The sequence below is a fragment of the Aquarana catesbeiana genome, linkage group LG04, assembly GCF_042186555.1.
Source record: "Aquarana catesbeiana isolate 2022-GZ linkage group LG04, ASM4218655v1, whole genome shotgun sequence".
Lineage (NCBI taxonomy): Eukaryota > Metazoa > Chordata > Amphibia > Anura > Ranidae > Aquarana > Aquarana catesbeiana.
The window spans coordinates 218321103-218349066 of NC_133327.1; positions in this window are offsets into that span (position 1 = coordinate 218321103).

Consider the following 27964-nt stretch of genomic DNA (forward strand, 5'->3'; position numbering starts at 1 on the left):
AGTGCGCATGCGCTGATGACATCAGCGTAAGCGTATATGGTAAATATCTCCTAAACCATGCAGGATTAGGAAATATTTACATTACATACAGGTAAGCCTTATTATAGGCTTACCTGTAGGTACAAGTGGTGTAACTAGGTTTACAACCACTTTAAGCATAATGCAACATGTGCATTAAAAATACAAGCTATTTAGAAGCATGGTAATGTGGCCTAGGGGAAATAGAAAGTAAAATTACAGGAGTCAGTGAGTTGTTTGGTTTTAAGTTGCATTGTATTTACAATGTTGTACTTAAACCCGCTTGAAAAGACTCTCTCACTGCTGTATGGTATGTTTTATACAATACCTTGTCTATTAGCCTTGAAAATGGACAGAATTTATTTATAATGTTCACCCCTAATAGCCTTTAAGTTCAGATTTCTCAGATTTCACACAGGATTTGATGAACTTACTACAAATCAAATGTAGGGAGTTTTGCTCATTCCTTCTGACATTTATTGTAGGGGGTTCAATTAAGTTAGTAGACTTTCAGAACTCCATGCATGCTTTTACACATTCAAGTCCTTTAAATGACATAAAAAATTATACATTTAAAAGTTTCTGTACAGCTACAGAAAATATGATAATCAGCATATATGTAAGTTTGCATGTAGCTTATGGCTGTATATTAGCTGCCACTAGAATGAAGCCAAATGAGAGTTTGACGTTTTCTTCTATGAGACAGGAATTTAGTTGTGTGATGGAAAATATGACCCCCCCCCCCAACACCACCACCATCATATCATCTAAAATTATTTTCCGTTCTAATAACCTTCTGAATCTTCTGAATCTTTTACATCTCTGTCAGTGAATAGTACTAAATGCTATTTTACAGTACATTTACAGTACAAGCCAGTTTTAGAAAATTATGTAATTTATGTTTTGTGCCCCTTTAATAAAAATAAAGCGTAAAGCATAAATCAAATGTAAAATACAGCTTCACGGTATTCCCACACAGGAGACACAATGTTCACATCTACTTATAAGAGATTATCATGAATCTAAAAATATTTAAGATCCATCTATGTCTGCACTATGCATGGAATACATTTCTCAAATAAAGTGCTTTCAAGTTTCATTTTGTTCTCAGCCAGGCTCAACAAATGAGAATTATTTTATTCCCAATGTATCATCCATCCTAATCCTCCAATGTGACTTCTTCAGCTGTTTGAGAAATGGGTTAAGATACACTTTATTTCACTAAAGCCAGTCTTCAGCCAGAATGAAAGTGTTCTTTTCACTTAGCTCCTGGACACATTTGGTAACAATCAAATTCTTATTTCAAGAAGCCCAGAGATAAGGTATCTGTTAGCTCCACACTTGGGTAATTGATCGCATTTGTTTCCTGTACATGGGTTAGACCTCTCCTCCTTTCTCTCTCTTGGCATGTTTCTTATTACCCTCGGCCTTGTTATCCCAGTAAAATGTTTTACTGTGGTGAGTGAGAAGGGGATAGTAATATTACAAACCATCTAATCGGTCATGGCAGCTCTGTTGTTCCTGCTGATGCTCAGCTACACTTAGCACTTTAGTTTTGTACCGTTTTTTCTAAAGAGAGGATACACTCTGCCATTCCTGATCAGCTTGCAGGTATAGGAAACACAACATACTTGGCTTATACTTGTCATAACACTACACTCAACACCATAGACTCAACATGGCAGCAAAGGTCATTCCTAAGTGGAACATTTAAAAGCAGCAGAGCGCTATTATTTGTAGAACTGAATATAGAGATATGAGAATTACAAGTAATGGAAAGAGAAAAATGGGAATGTTATATGATATCCGATCACGTAATAGTTACAAGCAGCACAGATGATTATCTATGAAAACTATCCAATCTGCTCCCAACATTTTAACCACTTACCGACCGCCGCATGACTATATACGCCCTGACTTTGAAGAGGGATATCTCGGTAATGGCAGCAACTGCTGCCACAACCGAGGTATCCATCTCTTCAGGCAGAGGTTTGGTTAACAATAATGGTGGCCTCTGTGGCGGATTTGCTGCGAGATCACTGTTATCGGCGGCGGGAGAGGGGCCTCCCGCCTCTCTCCCATGCCCTCCGCCGCTTACTGGAGCCATCGGCAGCAGTGGAGGTGATTGAGTCCTATCCATGGCTGGGTATGGAGACGAGTGAGCCTAAGATGGCCCCCACCCATCTCCATACCATAGCAGGGCAGAAGTGACATCAAAAAGTCACTTCCGCCCATACGTCTTAAAAGCACATTTTTCTGTTGTCATTTTTTTCAAATGACAAATTTTTTTATTTTTTTTATTTTAGTGCATTTTAGTATAAATATGAGATCTGAGGTTTTTTTGACCCCAGATCTCAAATTTAACCACTTCAATACAGGGCACTTATACACCTTCTTGCCCAGACCAATTTTCAGCTTTCAGCGCTGTCGCAGTTTGAATGACAATTGCGCGGTCGTGCTACACTGTACCCAAACTAAATTTTTATCATTTTGTTCCCACAAATAGAGCTTTCCTTTGGTGGTATTTGATCACCTCTGCGGTTTTTATTTTTTGCTAAACAAATAAAAAAAAGACTGCAAATTTTGAAAAAAAATAAAAGTTTTGCTTTTGTTTCTGTTAAAAAAATTTGTAAATAAGTACATTTTCTCTTTCACAGATGGGCACTGATAAGGCAGCACTGGCAGGCACTGATACGGCGGCACCGATGAGGTGGCACCAATGAGCGGGCACTGACGGGCACTGACGATGGGCACTGGTAGGCGGCACTGATGGGCACTGGTAGGCGGCACTGATGGGTGGCACTGATATGCAGCACTGATGGGCATTGATAGGCGGCACTGATGGGCACTGATGGGTGGCACTGGGTGGCACTGGTTGGCACTGATGGGCACTGATAGGCAACACTGATGGGCACTGAAAGGCGGCACTGCTGGGCACTGATGGGCACTGACAGGGTGGCACTGATAGGCGGCACAGCTGGGCACTGATGGGCACTGATACGTGGCACTGATACGCGGCACTGATATGAGGCACTGATAGGCATCCCTGGTGGCACTGGCAGTGGTAGGCATTGGAGTGGGCACTGACTGGCAGCTGCCTGGGCACAGATTGGCAGATGCCTGGGCACATATTGGTATTTCCCTGGGGGTCTAGGGGGCATACCTGGTGGTCCAGTGTGGTGGCCATCCTGGTGATCCTGGGCGGCTTCCCTGGTGGTCCTGGGCAGGATCCGAGGGGGGGGCTGTGCTGATAAACAATCAGCACAGACCCCCCCCTGTCAGGAGAGCAGCCGATCAGCTCTCCTCTACTCGCGTCTGTCAGACGCGAGTGAGGAAAAGCCGATCACCGGCTCTTCCTATTTACATTGTGATCAGCCGTGATTGGACACGGCTGATCACGTGGTAAAGAGTCTCCATCAGAGACTCTTTACCTAGATCGGAGTTGCGGTGTGTCAGATTGACACACCGCAACAACAATCGCTGCGATGCGCGCCCCCGGGGGCGCGCAGCGGCTCAATATCCTGATCACGTGATATGACGTCCAGTCAGGATATTGAAACCACTTTGCCGCCGTCATTTTGCTATATGGCAGGTGGCAAGTGTTTAAGAAAGCCTTTAATTGTAATTGTAATTTTTCTTTAACCACTTCAATACAGGCACTTTCCCCCCTTCCTGCCCAGGAGAAATTTCAGCTTTCAGCGCTGTCGCACTTTGAATGACAATTGCGCGGTCATGCAACACTGTACCCAAATACAATTTTTATCCTTTTCTTACCACAAATAGAGCTTTCTTTTGGTGGTATTTGATCACCTCTGCAGTTTTTAATTTTTTGCACTATAACTAAAAAAAGACTGACAATTTTGAAAAAAAAAAACCTGATGGGCACTGATAGGTGGCATTGATGGTACTGATAGGTGGCACTGATGGCACTGATAGGTGGCACTGATGGGCACAGATAGGTGGCACTGGATAGGCAGCATTGATGAGGAGCTACTTGCAGGCATTAATGAGTGGCATAAGAAGGGCACTGACAGGCATTACTGATGGGGCACTGATTGGCACTTTTATGGGCACTGATTGGCACTTTTATGGGCACTGATTACCACTTTCATGGGCACTGGCAGGCGTTCTTTCTGGGGTACAGGCCACGATCGGAGTTGCGGTGTGTCAGACTGACACACCGCACCTCCGATCGCCATGCTACATGCCCCCGCGGGTGTGCACCGGCTTGTTATCCTGATCACGTCATATGACGTCCGATCAGGATAACTAAACCACTTTGCCGCCGTCATATTCCTATATGGCGGGCAGCAAGTGGTTAAATAATTAAAGTGGTATTAAACCCAATATCAAAAATGTAATATATTGCAGCTTACCAATCATTAGACATGGAGGCTGCATTTATTTTCTTGTTTTAGGCTTTTTTTCCCTCTGTTTTCACCTGGTGATCTGGTCATTAACACACCTCCTGTAGTAGTGTGCCCCTACTCTGAATAAAGGAGCGTCTTTCAACAGGAACATTGTCAACCTGGAAGGAGGGGAGTTTTAGATGGACTAGTAGATTTAGATACACTAACAAATTGAAGCCAAACTCCAGCTAACACTTTTTAATCAGTTACAGCAATCGTTTTGTTTCTTTTGGGATAAAAGTTTTACATAAATGAATAAAAGCTGATCATTTTAAGCACTCCTGTCAGTGGTAAATTGTTTGTCTCAACCCCCTAACTGCTACATCTTCAGGACAGCTTGTTGTGTTGAAAAACAATAGACTTACTGGCTAGATCCCAGATAAAAATAAAAAAAAAAGCCTAAAAAAGGAAATTTTTGCAACCATCATGCATAAGAATTGGCAAGCGGCAGTATAATAAAGATTTGCTTTTGGTTATAATACCGCTTTAGGACTGGGAATCCTGGGCTCTTCACATGCTGTTTTGGTAGCAGTGACGTGTGAAGTGATTGGGTGGCGGATTCCTTCAGGTACTAGGGCATTAGCCAGTGCATCCCATTGGGAAATACATTTAAAAGAGCGAACAAAAGTCCTCGTTGGCTTAACTCCAATGTAAAAATGCATATAAAAGCAAAGGAGAAGGCCTTCAAAATATACAAGGCTGAGAGATCATCATCAGCATTCAGACTTTACAAAGTATGCAACAAGATATGTAAGGGTGCAATTAGGGTGGCTAAGATAAAACACGACAGACACATAGCCGAGGAGAGCAAAAAAAATCCCAAGAAATTATTTAAGTATATAAACAGTAAAAAAGGGAGGACAGACCATATTGGCCCCATAAAGAATGAGGAGGGACCTCTGGTTACAAAGGAAGGGGAGATGGTGAAGGTATTCAATTTATTCTTCTCTTCAGTCTTCACAAGGAAATCCGGGGGCTTCAGTAACCAAAACTGCAGTGTTTGTCATTATGACACATCACAGGAAGCACCCTCATGGCTAACAGAGGACAGAATTAGAAATAGACTTGTGAATCTTAACATTAATAAATCACCGGGACCAGATGGCTTGCACCCGAGGGTACTTAGGGAACTCAGTCAAGTAATTGCCAGACCATTTTTACTGACAGTCTACTGACTGGAATGGTACCAGTTGATTGGAGAAAATCCAATGTAGCACTAATATTTAAAAAAGGACCAAAATACATCCCTAGGAATTACAGCGGCACCGTGGTGTAGTGGGTAGCACTCTCGCCTAGCAGTAAAAAGGGTCGCTGGTTCGAATCCCAACCACGACACATTAGCAGTAATCAGCATGGATTCATGAAGAATCGTTCTTGTCAAACCAATATATTAAACTTCTATGAGGAGGTGACCTGCCATCTAGAGGAAGGAAGGCCCATAGATGTGCTGTATCTGGATTTTGCAAAAGCATTTGACACAGTTCCCCATAAACGTTTAACTGTACAAAGTAAGGTCTGTTGGCATGGACCATAGGGTGAGTACATGGATTGATAACTGGCTACAAGGGCGAGTTCAGAGGGTGGTGATAAATGGGGAATACTCGGAATGGTCAGGGGTGGGAAGTGGGGTCCCCCAGGGTTCTGTGCTGGGAGCAATCCTGTTTAATTTGTTCATAAACGACCTGGAGGATGGGGTAAACGGCTCAATCTCTGTATTTTCGGACAACACTAAGCTAAGCAGGGCAATAACTTCTCCGTAGGATGTGGAAACCTTGCAAGAAGATCTGAACAAATTAATGGGGTGGGTAACTACAGGGCAAATGAGGTTTAATGTAGCAAAATTTAAAATAATGCATTTGGGTGGTAAAAATATGAATGCAATCTACTCACTAGGGGGTAAACCTCTGGGGGAATCTAGGATGGAAAAGGACCTAGGGGCCCCAGTAGATGACATGCTCAGCAATGGCATGCAATGCCAAGCTGCTGCTAGCAAAGCAAACAGAATATTGGCATGCACTAAAAAGGAGATTAACTCTAGGGATAAAGTGATAATTCTCCCACTCTACAAGACTCTGGTCCGGCCTCACCTGGAGTATGCTGTCCAGTTCTGGGCACCAGTCCTCAGGAAGGATGTACTGGAAATGGAGCGAGTACAAAGAAGGTCAACAAAGCTAATAAAGGGTCTGCAGGATATTAGTTATGAAGAAAGGTTGTGAGCACTGAACTTATTCTCTCTGGAGAAGAGACGCTTGAGAGGGGATATGATTTCAATTTACAAATACCATACTGGTGACCCCACAATAGGGATAAAACTTTTTTGTGGAAGGGAGTTTAATAAGACACGTGGCCACTCACTAAAATTAGAAGAAAAGAGGTTTAACCTTAAACTGCGTACAGGGTTCTTTACTGTAAGAGCGGCAAGGATGTGGAATTCCCTTCCACAGGCGGTGGTTTCGGCGGGGGGCATCGATAGTTTAAAAAAAACTATTAGATAAGCACCTGAATGACCACAACATACAGGGATATACAATTTAATACTGACATATAATCACACACATAGGTTGGACTTGATGGACTTGTGTCTTTTTTCAACCTCACCTACTATATAACTATAGACCAGGCTACATTAAATTATTGAGTCTGAATACTGATCTATATATGTGAAATACTCTATACCACAACAGCCTTTGGTTCAATAAATGAAGGCAGTATGTCAGCATCTATATATAAGGTGTATTATTACTGTTAGTATGCAGGGGGGCAACATATAGGAATGAGATCACCATGGCCCTGGTGGGCTATTGTTTTTTGGAATAACTACGCACACTTGGCCACACACTGTGTGCTATTTTTATAGCAACTAAACAATCCTTCATAACTGGTTTTGGTTTTCCCCTCTCCTCCGATCACATTTTGTGTCTGGGTGCCTGCCCAGGAAGTCCTCTGCATGTCAGCCTTATTTGTAATCTGGAGTTACCACTGCAAATTTCTTCTATGAGTCCCGAAGAAGCAAAATGAGATAAGTGTTGACCTATATGGACATGTTTCACAAAGTGCAAATGTTACTATATTTTAGAGGAAAATTTAAAAATGTAATACTTTGGGAGATAAGTTGCAGTTGGTATTTACTTACTATTGTATATATGAATTGCTTTCATGACCTGTAATATATCTTCATGTGATTTTACTCAGAAATTTGTAATAAAATTTGTACATGTTTTTATGGAAAATTTGTGTGTCCTGCTTTTTTGCAAGTAAAGTCTGATAAATACTTCCCATTTCAATTTACGTTTGGCATACCTTACAGGTGTGGCATTACAGTGGTCTTTATTTTGTATAAGTTTTAATAAATATTTAATAATAAAGGAGATCATTTATCAGCATAAAATAGATTTTACTGATTATCATGTAGCTGCCTTTTAATACTAATTATCAATAACATAGAAATAGTGGCAGACAGGTTGAGGGAAATTAAAAAAAAAAAAAAAGTCTAAGCAAACTTTGCCCTAACTTTGTCTCAAAAAGAGTGTAGCCAATCAGCTTTTAAATTTTCATTTTCTAACCTGTGTGAAATAACTGAAAAAAAAGTAGCCGATTGGTTGCTTTGGGCAATGGCATCGGTTGAGATAGAACTCTCAGACACTTTTTTATTAAAGCATTTCTAAATGAAAGTTTTTTTTCTTAAAATAATAATCATATTATACTCACCTGCTTTGTGCAATGGCTGCACAGAGTGGCTCGGAACCTCCTCTTCTGTGTCCTCTGCCGGCGCTGTCCATTTCTCCTTTTTTGTGTCTGCCCCCATAGCAAGAGGCTGGATATGGGGGCTGACATGCAGGCTCGCTACTGAGCTGGGTAATGTGTGTCTATAGACACTCACAGAGTGGCTCAGCCCTGCTCACAGGATTTGATTGACAGCAGCAGAAGACAATGACTTCCTCTGCTACCCGAACATTCTGTGTGAAGAAAAAGACAGGGTAGAAGAAATGGAGCCAGGCACAGCATTGGATTGATACAGGAATCAGGTAAGAGTTTAGGGGAGAGGGATGGGGTACAACAAGTGGCAAAACAACTTTTACCCGAATGCAGGGAATGTATTAAGGTAAAAACATTTTAGCTTTCGAGGCACTTTAATCCCCCCGCTGTCTGGTGCAACTGCATAGGGGATCATAGGGTATAGAAGGCCCATTCGTTTTCTGTTTTCTTTCACTGGTTATCACCAGTATGGGATCTAGGACCAAGCCAGGATGCTTAAAATGTATAGTCATAATGCCCGCTGCCACTGGTGAGGTCATAAAGCTTCTGCCAGTCAAGGAGTTCTGTAACTCTTGTGTATGATGCAGTACACAAGGAGGCACAAGGAGGTGAGCTACACCAAGGAAGAACTTGCAGATTGAATGTAAATTTCCAGCTTGCTTGCAGTAGGCAGACACTGTGCCAATAATCAACAGACTGGTTGAGAACAAACAAATACAGTAAATAGGGCAACACAACTCAGTGATAAGTGGGAGCCCACAGATAATTTCATAAACACTAGGGCTTTTCTTTTTGTTCATATTGTATACTAGTTTCTGCATATGCACCTGTATATACAAATTCCAAACATTTTGATGATATTACCATACTTGATCAAGTCTAACTATGTTATATTGCACCTTCACAACATTGGACACTCTGTGGTTATAGTTCCAAACATTTACATGTTTATCACTTCCCCAGGAACTTACAGAAATTGAAAAGCTTCCACTGTGTACAAATCACTAGAATATGTGATCACAAGTAATAGCTTTTTGAAGATCTAATAAGGTCAGTGACCTCTGATGGCTTACTATTTCCTCTTTACCTTATCTTCATTTCCTTACACTATCTCTGTACCAAAAAAGTAGAGATTATCTGCACTAATCGGAACCTGCTCCACCCTTGTAATTTATGTTTCCTTCATTAGGACTGTAATTTCCTTTTTCAAGTTAGTTTTTGCTGGGTTATAATGTAATATGTAACCCAATTGTTCACTGACTACCTCAGCATTGAATTCCCAGGCACATATTGTTATCAGCATTCAATACCTAAAGTGTGCCGAAAATATGTAAACAAGTGGAAAAAAAAAACTCCAAAGAGATTTCAAATAATTAATTTCCCAAACACCCCTTTTCACAAAGAGCAAATCCTTTGTTCCCTAACACAAATATCCAGCAAGGTGGTGATTGTAGATTATTAGTCTGCCGCATAGATGAGCAGTTGTTACATATAGTATGTAGTACTGTAGATACATTATAAAGATTTTACCCCTTTTCCTTGGGAATGGGACACATTTTCCTAATTGTAGTAAATGACTTCTGTAAGCTGATATGACTGGTTCTTCTGAAACTACACATTGCATATCATTATCATAATCCTGTGCACTGTACTGAATATACTGTATGCGCTGGACATTTGTTTTGATTTGCACTAAAACACATGGAAAAAGACCCATGTGTAAATATCTTGTTAAACCTATGCTTTCTACTAGCTAAACTCAATGTGGTTTGGAAGAACTCAACAAAAGAAAAGTATTCTGTGGATCCAGTTTACTAAAATGTGAAGTGAGGTTAAGTAATGTGATTACAAACATCCAAGCAATTGTAGAAGCATTTCCATAAAGGTGCTTTTCTTGCTCTTGACTGGATGATTAAAGTGAACCACTGCACATCAAATCACAGTGGGGTTGATGTTTAATATTAGTGCAAGTATCTGAATATTATGGATCTCTCTACCCAGCAGATTGGGGAAATATAGGGTTGTGATAAGAGCCGGTTAGGTGTGCTGTTGAGTGATCAAATTCAATAGCAATATAGTGTAGTGCAACACTCATAAACCATTAATAAATCTCAATTCACCTCTAAAAAATAATAATGAATATTTTTGTAATAAATTATATAAAAGTGTATTAACAACAGAGTCCAGTCTAAATAATATGAAAAAAGACCAGTGTTTTAAATGGTGAAAAACAGCACCCAAGTGTCTTCAATATTATTTCACTTCATCACCAGGTAAAAGACCTGCTCACTACAAAGGAATAACAAACACACATATGCTCTACATTCCCCAATGCTTTGAATCCACAGAGAAAAGTCTGTTTGGGATGGCCATCTCCTCTGGTTTCTCCAATGTGCTCTTACATTCATACACAGATCATAAAAAAATATAAGGTACAAACACAGTGTACTCTGCTTTACAGGTTTATTGTTCCCCCACAAGCAAATACACTAAAAATAAGCTTCCAAAGTGCTAAAATGTATCAGTCATCAGCTGACTCACCACCCCAGCCGGAGAGTGGTGTGATGTCACAGGCTCAGCTCCTCCCTCCTAGACGTGTTGCCCCCCGTAACTGGCCTTCTTCAGTAAAACCCTGGTAAAAAACTGGAGTTATCTGTACTAGTGGGGTGGAATCAATGTTGAGTGTTTTAGCAGGCAACATGTGCTATTTGTTTACTTAGCTTAAGAATTACTTTGCACATTTTTGTTATTGGTTAGTTACTAATTGCACTGATTGTTTTTGGTTCACTTGAGTGATCAAATTGACAAGCTCAGCAGTATGCACCCACTCCTTTGCTGTCAATCACTGTCTGGAGGTAGGGAGGTGGCCATACTGTATTTTTTAAATGCAGTAGAAAAAAGAAAGGTTACTGCCTGACTGTGCTGTCTAGTATGTAAAACTCTGGACTGGACAGCAGAATTACATATTATTTAATCTTTAAAGGAAACCAGTAAGGAAAACGAGGAAGACTGGCCTTGCTGACCTCTTCTGAATTGCTAGCATGGTTGCCATGCTGACCCTATTGCTTCAATATTTTGAGTCACTGACTTGAAATTAGTAAGGAGTAGGGAGATAAGGACTTTTGTTCTTTGTCAAAGACTTAGATAGTATAAAGAAAGACTGTCAGCATAACAGCCAAGATCAGTGATGGCAAATAAAGTATTACTCTTATGGCAAGTTTACTTTAAAGCCCATTTCAGGGCAAAATCTGAAGCCATGTGGGAACCTGAAGACTGACTCTGCCTTTGGAGAAGAAAGGAGACTTGTAACTTGACACAAGTGTTTAGGGCTTTTTTAAGAAAATTCTGCTTTAAGAATGTGTTTTTATTTTTTTAGGTTTTGATTGAAGTTGCTTTATCTATAAAGAAACCGCAGCAAGAAGAAAACACCAGTATTATGGTGACTACTGGCTTCTCCATATAAAAGACAAATTCTGGTTGGCCAATAGCTGCACATCCCAAAAAAATCCCCTTTATTAGAAATCTTCAATAAAAAACATCTTCAAAACGAGGGGATACAGCATACACAGCTAACACGTGTTGTGCTAAATCAAGCTATGTTCAAATCAAGTTGTTGTTGATGTATCCTCTCAATTTTATAATGTTTTTTAATGAAGATTTCTAATAAAGACTTTGTTTTTGTTTTTGGATATTTTTTTTTTTTTTTTTTTATATGAAGACTGCAGTGGATAGGGCCTGCATTCATTAATATGGTATTGGAGGTGGAACAGGTGACAGAACTGGAGAGGTGTGCTTGATCTCTTTGTGTTTCTACTGGCTTCTCCATAGTGAAATGAGGAGAATGCACTCTAAAGTTATTGTAGTATGCAGTAAAGCAGTATTTAAAACCATTAAATAAATAGGAGTAATAAATAAATTAGAATAATGCCATTATTTTGGATATTTTATTATAAGGCTTCCTAAAGTTTTACATCATTTTTATTTTAATGCAGGAACACACAAAAAAACACTTATTTAGTGTTAGCCCTGGTTCACAATAATACAATTTCTGATGTGCTCCAGAAGGCATGGAATTTCATGACAAGTGAAATAGCATGAGTTTCTATGGAGGCCATTCACATATATGCAGTGTGATTCCAATGCAAATTTAAAAAGGGTCTTGTGCAAGCTTAGTGCAGTCCGCTGCAATTTGTAACTACATAGATTTGAATGGAAATCCCATGCAGATCGCTTATCTGTTCAACGATAACACAATTCCAGTAAGTTTCCTGCAAGTCTTTGTTTTGTTTCTTATCACCTATTCCTAGTCCATGTCAGGAGAGAGAGAGAGAAAGAGGGAAGCTGACTGTATCCAAATCGCATCAAAAATGCATTAAAATCACTTCTGACCAGCATCAACGGATTCAACTCACACCACAACAGTGGGAACTTATGCTTACAGGCCATTGAAAGCTGTTTATTTTCTAACCTGTCTTAAATTGAGAGGCTCTTCAACCTATATTGTCTCCTGTTTTCATGGTAATGGCAAAGACTAGGTACATGATATATTACATATGGAATGACTGAATGGTATTTTGTCAGGGATATCCACCCTTCTCAAATGACTTCAGACAGATAGAGCTTGAAGACAGGTAGCTAGTGTCCTGCTGTCACTTTAGCTAACCCGTAGTGCTCTGAGAATGAGGGAAAGTTAAAGGGTAACTCCACTTTAGTGGGGAAAAAAATAGCAAATAAAGAAAAACTAATATTGCGTATACAATTGCGACACAAGTCATGTTGTAATTGAATGTTATTAAAAAATCCCTTATCTTTACCATTACCTTTTTAATCTGCAGTCACTGTAATTTTCTGAAAATGCAATGCAATATGGCTACCTGGAGTTGTTCTGTACACAGAATGTGTACTGGCCACCCCCCTGAAACATAATTTCCTGCTTGTGTGATTGGCTCACCAATTTTCCCAGAAGTCTGCACTAAGATACAAGTCAGATTTCAGGCATCCCCTGCAACAAAAATGTCATTTTTGTTGATATACTCCCAATAGGAACACATCTAAAGGGATGCAGGTTCTTCATTAGTGCTCGTAAGCTGCACAGCTGCTTGATAATTATGAAAGACACTCCCATTAGACCCACTGAGCACAGGGGCACAGAGGAACAAACAGGGATTTCTACAGAATAACAAAAGGTAGGAATCTGCAACAAAGGTTGTTATAATCTTTTCAATGTACATAGATCCCGCAAAAGGGAATGTTTTTTTCTCAACAAAGTGCAGTTACGCTATAAATGTCAATCTATGTTGCATTAAGGTGATTTACCTTCACTTCCTCTGCTGTCGACACAGAAGTATGTGAACAGAAATCTCTCCATAGTGAAGTAAATCAAATCTTAGACAGCTGTCACCACCACAAGTGATTCCATCAGAAGATTTCCCCCTCTCCCTCTGCTGGTAACGACTCAAACTTTTGGATTTTCTGTTTCTACTTTCCCAAATGGTCACCAAGACAAACCGGGAGATTTTCACAATGGGGAAAATAAAAAACCTTAACAGGCTTGCTAATCTTTCCACCCCTATCGAAGTTTACAAAAAATTGTTTGGGCTTAAGATACACTTTAACTGAAGATTATAACATTGGTATTGCGTTCTTTGGACGTAGAAAAAAAAAATACCAAAACTGCCTGTAATATTTAGATGGAGCTCTGTTTCGTATTCTGTCAGATCCTTTGTGCATACAAATAGTTCTGTGAATGCCATTAGTAATTCTTTTATGTAACACAGCATAATTTTTAATTAGCTCCTTAAACTGCTTATGATAGTATTTTCTGACTCAAAACTTATAAATAGTGTAAAACCCCCTCACCCATCCTTTCCAAAATAAAATATAGCCAGAATATTGCATTCCTTAGCTTTTGCATCCAGATAGAAGATATCCTCCCAGGAATCCTCAAGAGGCACACAATAAGTCTCCTCCGGAAATCAACCTCTCCGAGAGCCCACCTGTAGCCAAGCACAGATAACAGCCCTGTGCAATGAATTAGCTCTTTAAGCTGATTAGAGCAGTTGAGCACAACTCTATTTTATTGACACAATGAAGAGAGGACAGAAAAGGGTCTGAAATGAGAAAATCATTTCCATGCTGACTGAATTATAAAAACAAAAGAGCCTCTCACAGATGCAGCATTCAATTTGTCAAAAAAAGGAAGCCACTTAATAGATAACAATGCATCTGAGCAGACAGATGAAATTTAAAACTTTACCATCGGGACAATTAGCAGCTTAACATAACCTTCAATATGCATATATAAAAGTGGATGTTAACTCAAAACTTTAATTAGCCAGTTCAACAAAGTACAAAGTAGAGACTGTATGGTAATTATGGAGCATGTTATTTGTAATCATGTAAATCAATATGTTAGCGCAACAAAACTGAACTTGAGTTTTAATTGTGAACAGTAATTATTTCTTCAAACCGTACACTTACTTAATAAGCAGCTGCAACTGACTACACAGCAACTTAGGGTAATTTATGAATACCAGAAAACTAGAATAGAAGTTGTGACGCTGTAATGTATGAAAACTATTTGGTTTCATTGCTTATTAAAGGGGAAATTAACCACTCAAGGACTGAAAGATTTGTCCCCTTAATGACCAGGTCATTTTTTGCTATACGGCACTGTGTCACTTTAACTGACAATTGCGCGGTCTGCATTTTTTTTTTTTTTTTTTAAACAGAAAAAAGAGCAACAATTTAAAAAAAAAAATAATATTTTTTACTTTTTGCTATAATAAATATCCCCCCAGAAAATGTAAAAAAACAAATTTCTTCATCAGTTTAGGCCAGTATTTATTCTTCTACATATTTTTGGTAAAAAAAAATTGCAATAAGCGTATAATGATTGGTTTACATAAAAGTTATAGCGTCTACAAAAAGGGGATATATTTATGACATTTTATTTTTTTTATTTTTTTACTAGTAATGGCGGTGATCTGCAATTTTTAGTGGGATTGTTGGGCGGACAGATTGGACATTTTTGACACTTTTTTGGGACCATTGACATTTATACAGCGATCAGAGCTAAAAATAGCCACTGATTACTGTATAAATGTCACTGGCAGGGGAGGGGTTAACACTAGGGGGAGATCAAGGGGTTAAGTGTGTTCCCTGGGAGGTGTTGCTAACTGTATGGGGGCTGGGCTGACTGGAGGAGGAGAGAGATCATTGTTTTGAATCACTAGGAACACATGATCTCTTTCTCCTCCCCTGACAGAACGGGGATCTGTTTGTTTACACTGACAGATCCCCGTTCTACCTGTCTCTGGAGCGACCGCTGGACCCACTAGTTGGCTCCCCTGCTCGTGAATGGGTACGTGCGCGCGCCTACAAATCACCGTGTATGCGCCCGACGTACAATGACAGCAATTCGCGCAGGGGAGCCAACCTGCTGCAGTACAACTGCGGCGGGTGGTCCATAACTAGTTAAGCTGGACTGGTTGCTTAAATTGGATTTATCCATTTTTCGGAAATCTTCAATGACCGAGAAAATATGGTTTGCAACAATACATACCAGTGGGCTACATACTACAAACCCCAAAGTATTTATTTTCCCTGTTTAGGCATAATATGCTTAAGGTGGAATTAATATATTTACAAACACATGCATCGGATTCTTATCACAAAATCTGTGCAATTGACTGTGACACTGACCAACTGATAAACACACAATAAAGTAGATCTATACTCAAAAGTTTTCTTGGTTAGTTTTCAGTCTTGCAGATTCTTCCCTATGGTAGAGATCGTGGGAATAAATGCTTGGCTTCTGGTGATATGACCAGAACAAGGGAGAGCCTGGAACTGCATTTTCTGCAAGATAGATAGTGTGAGCCTTCATCTTTATTCTCTATACCACCCAACTTTCTGAGATGGGAAAATGGACAGCTTTTAGTATTGGAAAAAATAAGGAGTCTTATATTATTTATATGTTATGCAGCATTACTGCTTAACCACTTAAGCCCCAGACCATTTGGCTGGCCAAAGACCAAAGCACTTTTTGCGATTCGGCACTGCGTTGCTTTAACTGACAATTGCGCGGTTGTGCGACGTGGCTTCCAAACAAAATTGACGTCCTTTTTTTCCCACAAATAGAGCTTTCTTTTGGTGGTATTTGGTCACCTCTGCGGTTTTTATTTTTTGTGCTATTAACAAAAAATAGCGACAATTTAAAAAAAAAAAAAACGCATTATTTTTTACATTTTGCTATAATAAATATCCCCAAAAATATATTAAAAAAACATTTTTTTACCCGGTTTAGGCCAATACGTATTCTTCTACATATTTTTGGTAAAAAAATAAGCGCAAATAAGCGTTTATTGATTGGTTTGCGCAAAAGTTATAGCGTCTACAAAAAAGGGGATAGTTTCATGGCATTTTTTATTAATATTTTTTTTTTTACTTGAAATGGTGGCGATCAGCGATTTTTATCATGACTGCAACATTATGGCGGACAGATTGAACACTTTTGGCGCTATTTTGGGACCATTCACATTTATACAGCGATCAGTGCGATTAAAAATGCATTGATTACTGTGTAAATGTGACTGGCAGTGAAGGAGTTAACCACTAGGTGGCGCTGTAGGGGTTAAGTGTGTCCTAGGGAGTTATTCTAACTGTGGCGGGGAGATGCTGTGTGTGACATGACACTGATCACCGCTCCCAATTACAGGGAGCTGTGATCAGTGTCAGTGTCATTAGGCAGAATAGGGAAATGCTTGTTTACATTAGCATTTCCCCGATCTTCCTCACCATGAGACGATCGCGGGTATCCCCGCGGACATCAAGTCCGCAGGACCCGCGATCACGCTCATGGATCACGCCTCTTAAAGGGCAACGTACAGGTACGTTAATCTGCCTGTACGTGCCCTTCTGCCGCAGTATATCTGCGTGAGACGGTCAGGAAGCGGATAACAAGTAAAAAGTATGAGGCTTCAATTGGGCTTTAAGCCCACAAGTGCTTTTTTTCCTTTTCTCATTTTTGTAGAAGTCTATACATCAGAGGAAGGGGAGGGGAAAATAATTTGGTTGCAAAAGAAGGACAGTCTGCAACTATGGAGACTGTCATTCCTGTCAAGGCAAGTAGCATAGTTAATGATTGAGTATAAGTCCTTTTTAATACAGTGCAATATGTAAATGCTACATTTTTTGTAAAGGTCTATACATCACACCAAAATGATGAACAGCAGAGGAAGAAAGGGGGACCAAAAGATTTGGTTCCATAAGAGGGTCAGTCCCTCCGAATAAAAAAGTTTAAATGAGTGCTACATTTCTCTACCACACATGGTTATGGAATACAATAATGAGAAAATACTGAGTCTGCCATTTCTGTGAAGGCAATTAGCATAGTTATTGATTTAATATACTGTTAATCCTCTTTTATATGGTAGAAAGTAAAAATTTACAGCATGATTCTAAATTTTTATTTTTGGATCCCAGATTTCTAAAGAACTGTCCCTCTTGATGCTATTCATTAATCAAAGTATGACATTTCCTAATACACTTCAGTCTGACATATTTCCATAGAAACAGTTAGTCTGACTCAGCCAGAATTGGGCCTATTGTCTTTCTGTAAGGACATTTATCCTACATACTTTTGTTCTGCATAGGTCTTTTACGCTTATTCGTCTATCTAGGTAAAACCATCCCTCAAAACTCTCCCGCATAAATTCTAACTATTGATCCACCTTAGACCCTAAGGGTGCCCAAGCACAGTCTGAGAACAAGCGCAAAACCAATTCAATCATTGCTTTACATGGTAATAGTGTGTAAGAATTTTAAAAAAGGTTGTAAAAATATGTGCTTCTGATATTCAAATGCAATTACTATTGCACATAGAGATGTTCCAAGATATCAGAAAACCTTTTTGCAACCAAGTGATCTCCACTCTTTTTTCGGTAAAGTAAAAAGAAATGAGACTTTCATGACGTGCTGCATCCATATGTTGGCTAAGTTACAGTGGGTTACAGTGTTCCATTGATATAAGAAAGAATGGGCAGGTATCTCACTGCTCATTTATATCCAGTCTAAAATAACATCATCTCAGGCCAAACTCAAACCCATAGTTTCTTTAGAAAGAAGTAGTTTTAAAATTATTTAAAAATATTACATAGAAAACTAAATACCAAAAAAAAACGTCCATTTCTGATGTGCACTTGATCACTAGTGAAGAAACATCAAATACCTCTGCTTATAGCCCATTTAAAGCAGTAGTAAACCACTCAAAAAGAACAACAAAAAAATGGGCCCTGCAAAAAATGTCATAATGTGTCAGTATGCATTGCAATCCACTGGAACATGTTGACTGGAAAATGGAGAAACAGCACAAGAAGCCCATAAGTTCTGCTAAAGTGCTCATGTGCTACAAGAGATATAGTAATAGAAGGAGGGAGTCAAGTGTCATAGAGATGAGCTCCTCATCTCATGATTATTAGTCTGCTGTTTCTCATTGACTGGGTAGGCATATGTACAAATAGTTTAACCACTTCAGCCCTGGACCATTTGGCTGCCCAAAGACCAGAGCATTTTTTGCGATTCTGCACTGCGTTGATTTAACTGAAAATAGCGCAGTCGTGCGACGTTGCACCCAAACAAAATTGACGTCCTTTTTTTCCCACAAATAGAGCTTTCTTTTGGTGGTATTTGATTGCCTCTGCGGTTTTTATTTTTTGCGCTATAAACAAAAAAAAGCGACAATTTTGAAAAAAACGCAGTATTTTTACTTTTTGCTATAATAAATATCCCCCAAAAATATATAGAAAAACAATTTTATATATTGATTGGTTTGCACAAAATTTATAGCGTCTACAAAATAGGGGATAGTTTTATGGCATTTTTATTTTAAATTTTTTTAAATTAGTAATGGTGGCGATCTGCGATTTTTATCAGGGCTGCAACATTATAGCGAACACATCGGACATTTTTGACACATTTTTGGGACCATTGTCATTTATACAGCGATCAGTGCGATTAAAAATGCATTGATTACTGTGTAAATGACACTGGCAGGGAAGGGGTTAACTACTAGGGGCAGTGAAGGAGTTAAGTGTGTCCTAGGGAGTGATTCTAACTGTGAGGGGGCTGGGCTTGAGCACACAGGACAGTGATCGCTGCTCTCGATCACAGAGAACAGTAGATCACTGTCCTGTCACTAGGCAGAACGGGAAGTGCTTTGTTTACATCTCCCCGTTGTTCCTCTCTGTGGCACAATAGTGGGCACCCGGTGGACATCGAGTCCACGGGACCCACGGTCACGGAGACCGCGGCGGCACGCAGGTACTCGCAACGCCGCTTCTTAAAGGGGATGTTCGTGTACGTCTTTTTGCCTGCCAGTGCCATTCTGCCGACATACATCGGCGTGTGTTGGTCGGCAAGCGGTTAACAGGAAATATAGCTCCTGCATTGTTTATGAAGTTCACTTTTTTTTTCCAGCTCAGCTTCAGCTTTAATATTTAGACTGACCAATACAGCTGAGGGTATCAATGACCATGTAACATGAGGCCCATCCCATTGGATTTAAAGTATAACTAAAGGCAAAACTTTTATTTTAGTTTTGGATAGAGTGGAGAGGGATTAGAATGTTTGTCAGTTTTTATTGCTATATGTGCCCCCATTAAGGAGATTCACCCTCTCTATTTGTCCTGTTTGCCATTATGATTGAAAGCGAAAGTAAAATCAAATCCCAAATTTTGGGTTGTCAGCAGAAAAGTAATAGAGGGGAAATCTTTCAATGGGGACCCTAGTTCTGGTGACCTGGGGATCCCCAAGGAATTCCCTTAATTTGCTGGTATTTCCTCTCACTTCCTGTTTGGCTATGGGACAGGAAGTGAAGGGAAATCTCCGCAATAGGACACAGATGGCGAAAACAAAATCTAACAGGGGTTATAACCCTCCCTTACTCTATCTAAAAGTTAAAAAAAAAGTTTTGCCTATAGTTCTACTCTACATAGTTTAAGTCTGGCACGTCAACCAATACTACATAGTAAATTGTGTGGAATCAACTAATTACATTTTATACTGTGCATGACTATTTTTATTTTTTATTGCTGAACAATGTTAACGTATGTTTTTTGGGGGGTTTTCTGATAGTGTAAGGGAGGATTAGAAATCCTGTCAGGTTTTACTGCAGTTGGGGGGGCTCTGTTGGAGAGATTATGTCACTTCCTGTCTGGTAAAAAGGTTGTTTCCAGGGCAGAAAATCAAGATAAATCTCTAATGAATCTCCTGATAGCAGTAAAACCTGACAGGGGTTCTAAAGGTTTTGGGTATAAATACACTTATGCATCCCATGAACATCCTAGGAACATATTCCTGAAAAATGCTCAACAAAGCTAAAATTAAAAATGAAAGAAAAGAACACAAGCAGTCTGTGAACAATATACAATTTAGGAAGGATATTGTACATTCAAGAATTACTTCTAAATATCAAACTTTGCATTAAATATGTTATACTGCTGCTAACCTGTCATTTCTAAATATTTGAGTCATATTTGGAAAATATAACTTTCTCTAATATCGAAGATCCCCAAAGAGAAATTTGCAGTTCTCTATTTTTCTAAATTTAGACAGATTTAAAACCATATATAAAAACATATCTCTACAAAAGGGTTATTTAAACATAATCAACTTTGTGTAACTCTGCTGACAGCTAGTCACATTTCACGGAGGGTGTCTGTCTGGGACACTGAGATAACATCTGCATTCACTCAATATAAGAGCTTAACATGAGACAAAAAGTAACTGCTGCCACCAAATGCTCCATCATCCTGTCAGCTTTGACATGTCATCTGAATTTTTTGAATCACTAAACACTTGTGGGACCCTGCTACTTATTATCTTTCCTTGCTTTCTATGCCGGCCCTGGCAAGGCTGAAAAATGGAAAATCTGCAAACAAGGTGGATGACAGCCTGGGCTTTTGGTTGCCTAATCCTCAGGCCCTCATTCATGCTCACTGTTAATCTCTTAAAGCATTATAAAACTGGCCTACAAAGAAATGTGAATACTTTGCTCTCCCTTTGCTTCTTTACAGAGGAAAACAGAAGTCATCTTGACTAAGCAAAGTTACCAAAAGCTTGCAAATATACAAACACACACAAATACTGTATATTCTGTCATAGAAACATAGAAATAAATAAAATGTTTTTAATAATTGTCACTTGGATTCACTTAGAATATTCTAAGCCTAATATTGCCCATTGTGGCCAACATCAGAAACATTTTTACTATTTTTGTGCGCGGGATTCTGATCTGTGCCATTTTGCTCCCTGAGAATGACAAAGGATAGATCTCAGTTCTCATACTTTTGACTGCATTTTCACAAATTAATATTATTTTATTATCATTTATTTATAATGGCCAACTTATATTGCACTTGAATTTTAATTAGTAAAGGGTTGTAAATTACATACACCAGGGGAAAATCAGACAATACAAAAGGAGAAAAGACCCATACTCATAGGGCCCATAACCCTACCTTACATTTTAAGATACAGTACTATTCAGACAACCACAGTGATTTAGAAAAGCACACCATCTACAGTAGCTCCATAAGATTAATGTTAAAATGAAAATTAGAACCAGTTAACAGGCAAGATTTGCATCTGACAAAGCTGAGAAGAAGGCACTTCTAAGTGCAGTAATAAAACACTTTAATGACAAGGAAGGGTTAAAAACAATTACAAGATGAAAGTGAAAAACAGGCATATTAGTAAATCCATAACATCCAGCGGGATGCCTCCTGGGAGTAAAGACAGCTGCAGGTGGAAGTTCCAGCCGACCAACAATGGTAAATACTGCGTCTCTGATTCAATATGGAGGGATTGATTTGAAGAAGGAGCGACTGGGCATGCGCCGAAACATGTACCGCCCACTCTGACATCACTCACGGTTGCCTGAATTTCATGCTGGTCCTAACAGCACTGCCCTCCATCTTGGATCAGAGACACAGTATTTACCACCGTTGGTCAGCTGGAACTTCCACCTGCAGCTGTCTTTTACTCCCAGGAGGTATCCCGCTGGATGTTACGGATTCATTGATATGCCTGTTTTTCACTTCCATCTTGTAAGTGTTTTTAACCCTTCCTTGTCAATAAAGTGTTTTATTACTGCACTTAAAAAGCGCCTTCCTCTCTGCTTTGTTTTTCCTATAGAGTATGCTTCCCTCTTCTGAAGTGCTGCTGTGGTGCATTAATCACATCTCCAGAGCCAGTCATGTACTGTTTGTTAAAGTCTCCTTGTTATCCAGTGCACCCTATTATCACCACTCCTTAAGCTTTGCTCCTGAGTCAGTGGAAGGCAATTTTTTTTTATTAGAGTACAACCTTAAGGGGTAAGGAAACTTAAAAAAAAATGTCCCTACCCTTTTGCCTCCTGTCCCCACAGCTAAGCTCATGTAGTACACCCCCAGCTGCATTCTTAACTATTTTACAGTGTGCAGTAGAACCCCGCAGACCAAGCATTAATTAAAATTCACATTCAATGTCCAGTCAGTAAAATTTTCTTCCAGAAGGGGTCCGAATTGCATGTTTGTGCTATGAGTCAGATCCTTCACATTACAGACCCCCTCTCTTCGTAGGCTAGGTTTACATATCTGTGGCTGGGGAACACGTAGGAAACAGTATGTGTTCCTGACCTACAGAGAAATGTGCTGTACCTTAGCAGATGCATGGGGGTGCCATTAATTCTTAATGACACCCCCATACATCAGCACCTACAGCACATTTTTGTGTGGACCAAACCACATGGTGATGGAGCACCCTGCAGCTTGATGCGGTGCGATTAAAAAGAAAGGTTGGAACTTCTTTCTCTGCGTTTCCCATGATGTGCGCACGCACAGATCTGAATTGAGCCTCATATCACAATTCTGTTCTTACATAAGCATCCTCAGTCCCCCCTCCACATCACAGTCACTCCCCTTCACATACAAATCCCCCTTCAGATTACTGTCCTCAACCCCCCTTACATTACTGTCCTTAGCCCCCCTCAAATTACTGCCCTCCTCAACCCCCCCACATTACTGTCCTTATCCCCATTACTGTCCTGGCCCCCCTTCACATTACTGTCCTCAGCCCCCCCTTACATTACTGTTTTAGCCCCCTCACATTACTGCCCTCGGCCCCCTCTCACATTACTGTCCTTATCCCCTCATTACTTTCCTGAACCTGCCCTCACATTACTGTCTTCAGCCCCCCCCATTACTAACCTCAGCTCCCACTATTACATTCCTCAGTGACCTCAGTAATGTCCTCCACACCTCATTACTGTCCTGAGCCCCCCATTACTGTCCCCAGTGACCCCATTTATGTACTCAGCCCCTCATTACTGTCCTGAGCCCCACAATTACTGCCCTGAGTCCCCTATTACTGTCCTCAGTTCCCCATTACTGTCCTGAGCTCCCTATTACTGTCCTGAGCCTGCCCATTACTGTCCTCAGCCCCCTCTTTACTGTCCTGAGCCTCCCCATTAATGACCTCAATCCCCCATTACTGTTCTGAGCTCCCCATTACTGTCCTGAGCTCCCCCCTTAACTGTTTTGAGCCTGCCCATTACTGTCCTCAGCCCCCCCCCATTACTGTTGTGAGCTCCCCCTTAACTGTCCTGAGTCCTATCATTACTCGCCTCAGTTTCCCCTATTATCATCCTGAGCCCCACCTTTAACTGTCCTGCTCTCCCTCTAAACTGTCCTCAGCATCCCATTACTGTCCTCTGTCCCCTCCCTAACTGTCTTCAGCCCCTCCACTACTGTCCTCAGACCCCCCATTACTGTCCTCAGACCCCCCATTACTGTCCTCAGACCCCCCATTACAGGCAGTAAGAAAAACTGGCCTGACTGGCTGGAGGTAAACATTGTGGCAGGATGGGGCTTGACTTGGTATCATAACTAGGTATGTATGTAGCTGAGGTGGGAGAGTTAGGGTTACATGAGCTCAGCTGACTGGGGATTGACACGAAAAGGGTAGGGAGACTTTGTTTGAAAGTTTTCTTACCCTTTAAAGCAGATGTATGACTTAAAGGAATTCAATTTTTTTATGATGGGGTTCCTTATGGTGACTAAAGTGGATGATGTCTGCATAACATGTTAAAACAGTCACGTGTAGTTCTTTTTGGAAGTACATGGGACAAGGTTACAACACAGGAGTACATAAAGAAATGGGGACAAAAAATGTCAAGGAATACCTGAACAAGGATTTTCATGTCAGGATTACATTGCATTATTTTAATAACAGTTGTAGATTTAAAAATGTTAAATATTGAAGTTTTAAAAAGAAAAAAAAATGTTGAATATTACTTATGATAGTACAATAATATGTTAAACCTTATATAAGATCATAGCGATTAGGTTTGCATAAACATGTTGTTGTTCTATAGTTATCACTTTAGTTTATGTAAGTTTCGTTTTCATCTTTGGTATTGTCATATGTTGTTCAACTGTACACTATCCAGCTTTCGCTTACAATATAACTAAATTAAGCATCATTAGCAAAAAGTGTCTGATTCATAAAAACTGGAGAATGAGGGAACAAAAGTGGAGTTGTTGCCAACAGCATTCAATAGCATCCAATCAGTCTTCACCTTTCATATTACTAAAGAACTTAAGAGGAATTCTGGGATACGTCTGTGAGTAATGACTCTGTATTTGTTTTTATTTTTTTAACCAGCTTTTATGAATTAGCTACTTTTACTGACGATTTAGAAAAATTGGGAAAGATCTAAAATGACAGTTAAGGATTGCACCCTTTCCACATTAAAAGGTTAGCTTTTTAAAAGGATCAGGACATTCTCACATAGCACAAAGTCAAGACTAGGGATGAGCAGAACACCACCTGGTTCGGTTCGTACCAGAACTTGCGAACAGGCACAAAATGTGTGTGAACACGTGAACACCGTTAAAGTCTATGGGACACGAACATGAAAAACCAAAAGTGCTCATTTTAAAGGCTTATGTGCAAATTATCACCATAATAAATGTTTGGGGACCCGGGTCCTGCCCCAGGGGACATGTATCAATTTCCAAAACAAGTTTTAAAAATGGATGTTTTTTCAGGAGCAGTGATTTTAAAAATGCTTAAAGTGAAACAATAAAAAATGAAATATTCCTTTAAATATTGTGCCTGGGGGGTGTCCTCAGTATGCCTGTAAAGTAGCGCATCTTTCCTGTGTTTAGAACAATACCGCAGCAAAATTACATTCCTAAAGGAAAAAATGTCATTTAAAACTGCTTGCGGCTGTAATGAATTGTCGAATTCCGGTAATATAGGTAAAAATCATGTGACGTCACGTAACATCACGTAACGTCAGAGGGGGCGGGTCACCTGTTTACGTCACTGGGTAGCCTCGCCCTCAGCTATATAACAGCTGTCAATGCAGAAAGCCTGCAGTCAGCGGGAGCCTCCCATGGAGGTGGAGTTTTTTCAATTTTTTTTTCTCAGTTCATCGGACGCTGTGATCGAAGAGGAATGGACATTGCGGGACACTTTTTTTTTTTAATAAAAGGAATTGTCCTAAATTGTCTACTGTGATTTTTACCGTTTTGACACTTTTGTTGGTGAATGTGTAGGGGTACAATGTACCCGATACCCATTCACATAGGGGGCGCCGGGATCTGGGGGTCCCCTTGTTAAAGGGGGCTTCCAGATTCCAATAAGCCCCCCGCCCGCAGACCCTCATAACCACGGGGCAAGGGTTGTGGGGATGAGGCCCTTGTCCCCATCAACATGGCGACAAGGTGTTTTGGGGGGACCCCAAAACATCCTCCCCAATATTATATAAATAATATTTTATTTAATAAATATCTCTAATTTTTTTTTTTTAAAAAGCCATTTTTTTCCTCAGTTTAGGCCAATATATATTCTTATACATATTTTTGGAAATAAAAATAGCAATAAGCGTATATTGATTGGTTTGTGCAAAAGTTATAGCATCTACAAAATAGGGGAAAGATTTATGGCATTTTTATTATTTATTTTTTTTCTAGTAATGGCGATGATCAGCATTTTTTATCAGGACTGTGACATTATGGCTGACAGATGGGACACTTTTGGCACATTTTTAGGACCATTGGAATTTATACAGCTATCAGTGCTATAAACATGGACTGATTACTGTGTAAATGTCACTGGCAGGAAAGGGGTTCACACTAGGGGGTGATAAAGGGGTTAACCTCCCTGGCGGTTTTCCCGAGTGTGGCTCGGGGTTAAATTTCAGCACCATTAGCGGTAACCCCGAGCCATACTCGGGATTACATCTCAGGATCCTGGTGCAGTGTACTTACCTTGTCCCCAGGATCCTGCGATGTACCCCCCACTGTGCCTGCAGGCTCAGTCCTCCGCCCCGATGTCCTGTGTGTCGGCTCCATTCACTACGCACGGGGGCGGAGCCTGGCGGCAAATTCGAAAAAGTGAAAATTCATAACACATACAGTACACTGTAATCTTACAGATTACATTACTGTATGAAATCATTTCACATCCCTTTTGTCCCCAGTGCTTTGTCCAATGCCCTGCATGCAGTTTTATACAATATATACTGTTCTTTCTGCCTGGAAACTGGAGATTGTCCATGACAACCAAAAAGTGTTCCTTTAAGTCAAAATTGGTTTTAGACCAGCTAGAAAACAGTGATAGTAAATTGGAACACTTGCAGAATCGATCGATAGTGAATCGCGGGGAAATTTATTTTATTATTATTATATTATTATTTTTTATAATTATTTATATTTATTTATTACATTATAATTTATGATTTTGTGTTTCAAATTTCATCATACCCAGGATATTTACTAGACTCTTGGTAGACAGATTTAAGTGTGTTATTGCTAAGAATTACCGGCCTACAATATAAAACGCCAAATTTCTATGCAAAACAATTGTACCGCACAAAAATCTGAAATAATCATACCGCCAGGGAGGCTAGTTGTGTGTCCTAGGAAGTGATTCTAACTTTGGGGGGATGGGACTGCCTGAGTGAGGAGAGCGATCGTCGTTCATACCTAGTATGAACAACAGATCGCTCTCCTCACCCCTGACAGCATGGAGATCTGTCTGTTTACATACTGCTTGGGAAGGGGTTAAATAACATTTTTTCCTTTACAAATGTAATTTTGCTGCTCTCATTCATAAAACTATGTATGGCTGCTGTGTAAGCAGCCTTACATAGTGTGGGGCGTGGACTCAGCCCCCTGAGCCATGATTGGCCAAAGGCACCCTGCCTTTGGCCAATCATGGCTCTCACAGCAGAGCACGCTGTGATTGGCCAAAGCATGCAGGTCAGGTGCATGCTTTGGCCAATCAGCAGCCGTCAATGCACTGCAGTCTCGCAGTGCATTGACGGTATCGCTGTTCATTATGGCACGTTTTGCGAACGCCCCATAATGTTCAGTATTCGGCTAACGGGCGAACACCCAATGTTCGAGTCAAACTTACGTTCGACTCGAACATCGGGCTCATCTCTATACACCACCTAATGCACTGTAGTTATAGGCTACATTGGATGCAGAGTATATATATATATATATATATCAAATACACTGCCACTAACTGTATAACCTCCCTGCTTAATCTAACTTAAGCTATCTCTTTATCTACGCCAACAACACTACACACACCCGCAAAGTAAGCAGCCTTATATAGTGTGGGGCGTGGACTTAGTCCCCCTGAGCCATAATTGACCAAGCAGAGCACGCTGTGATTGCCCAAAGCATGCAGGTCAGGTGCATGCTTTGGCCAATCATCATACA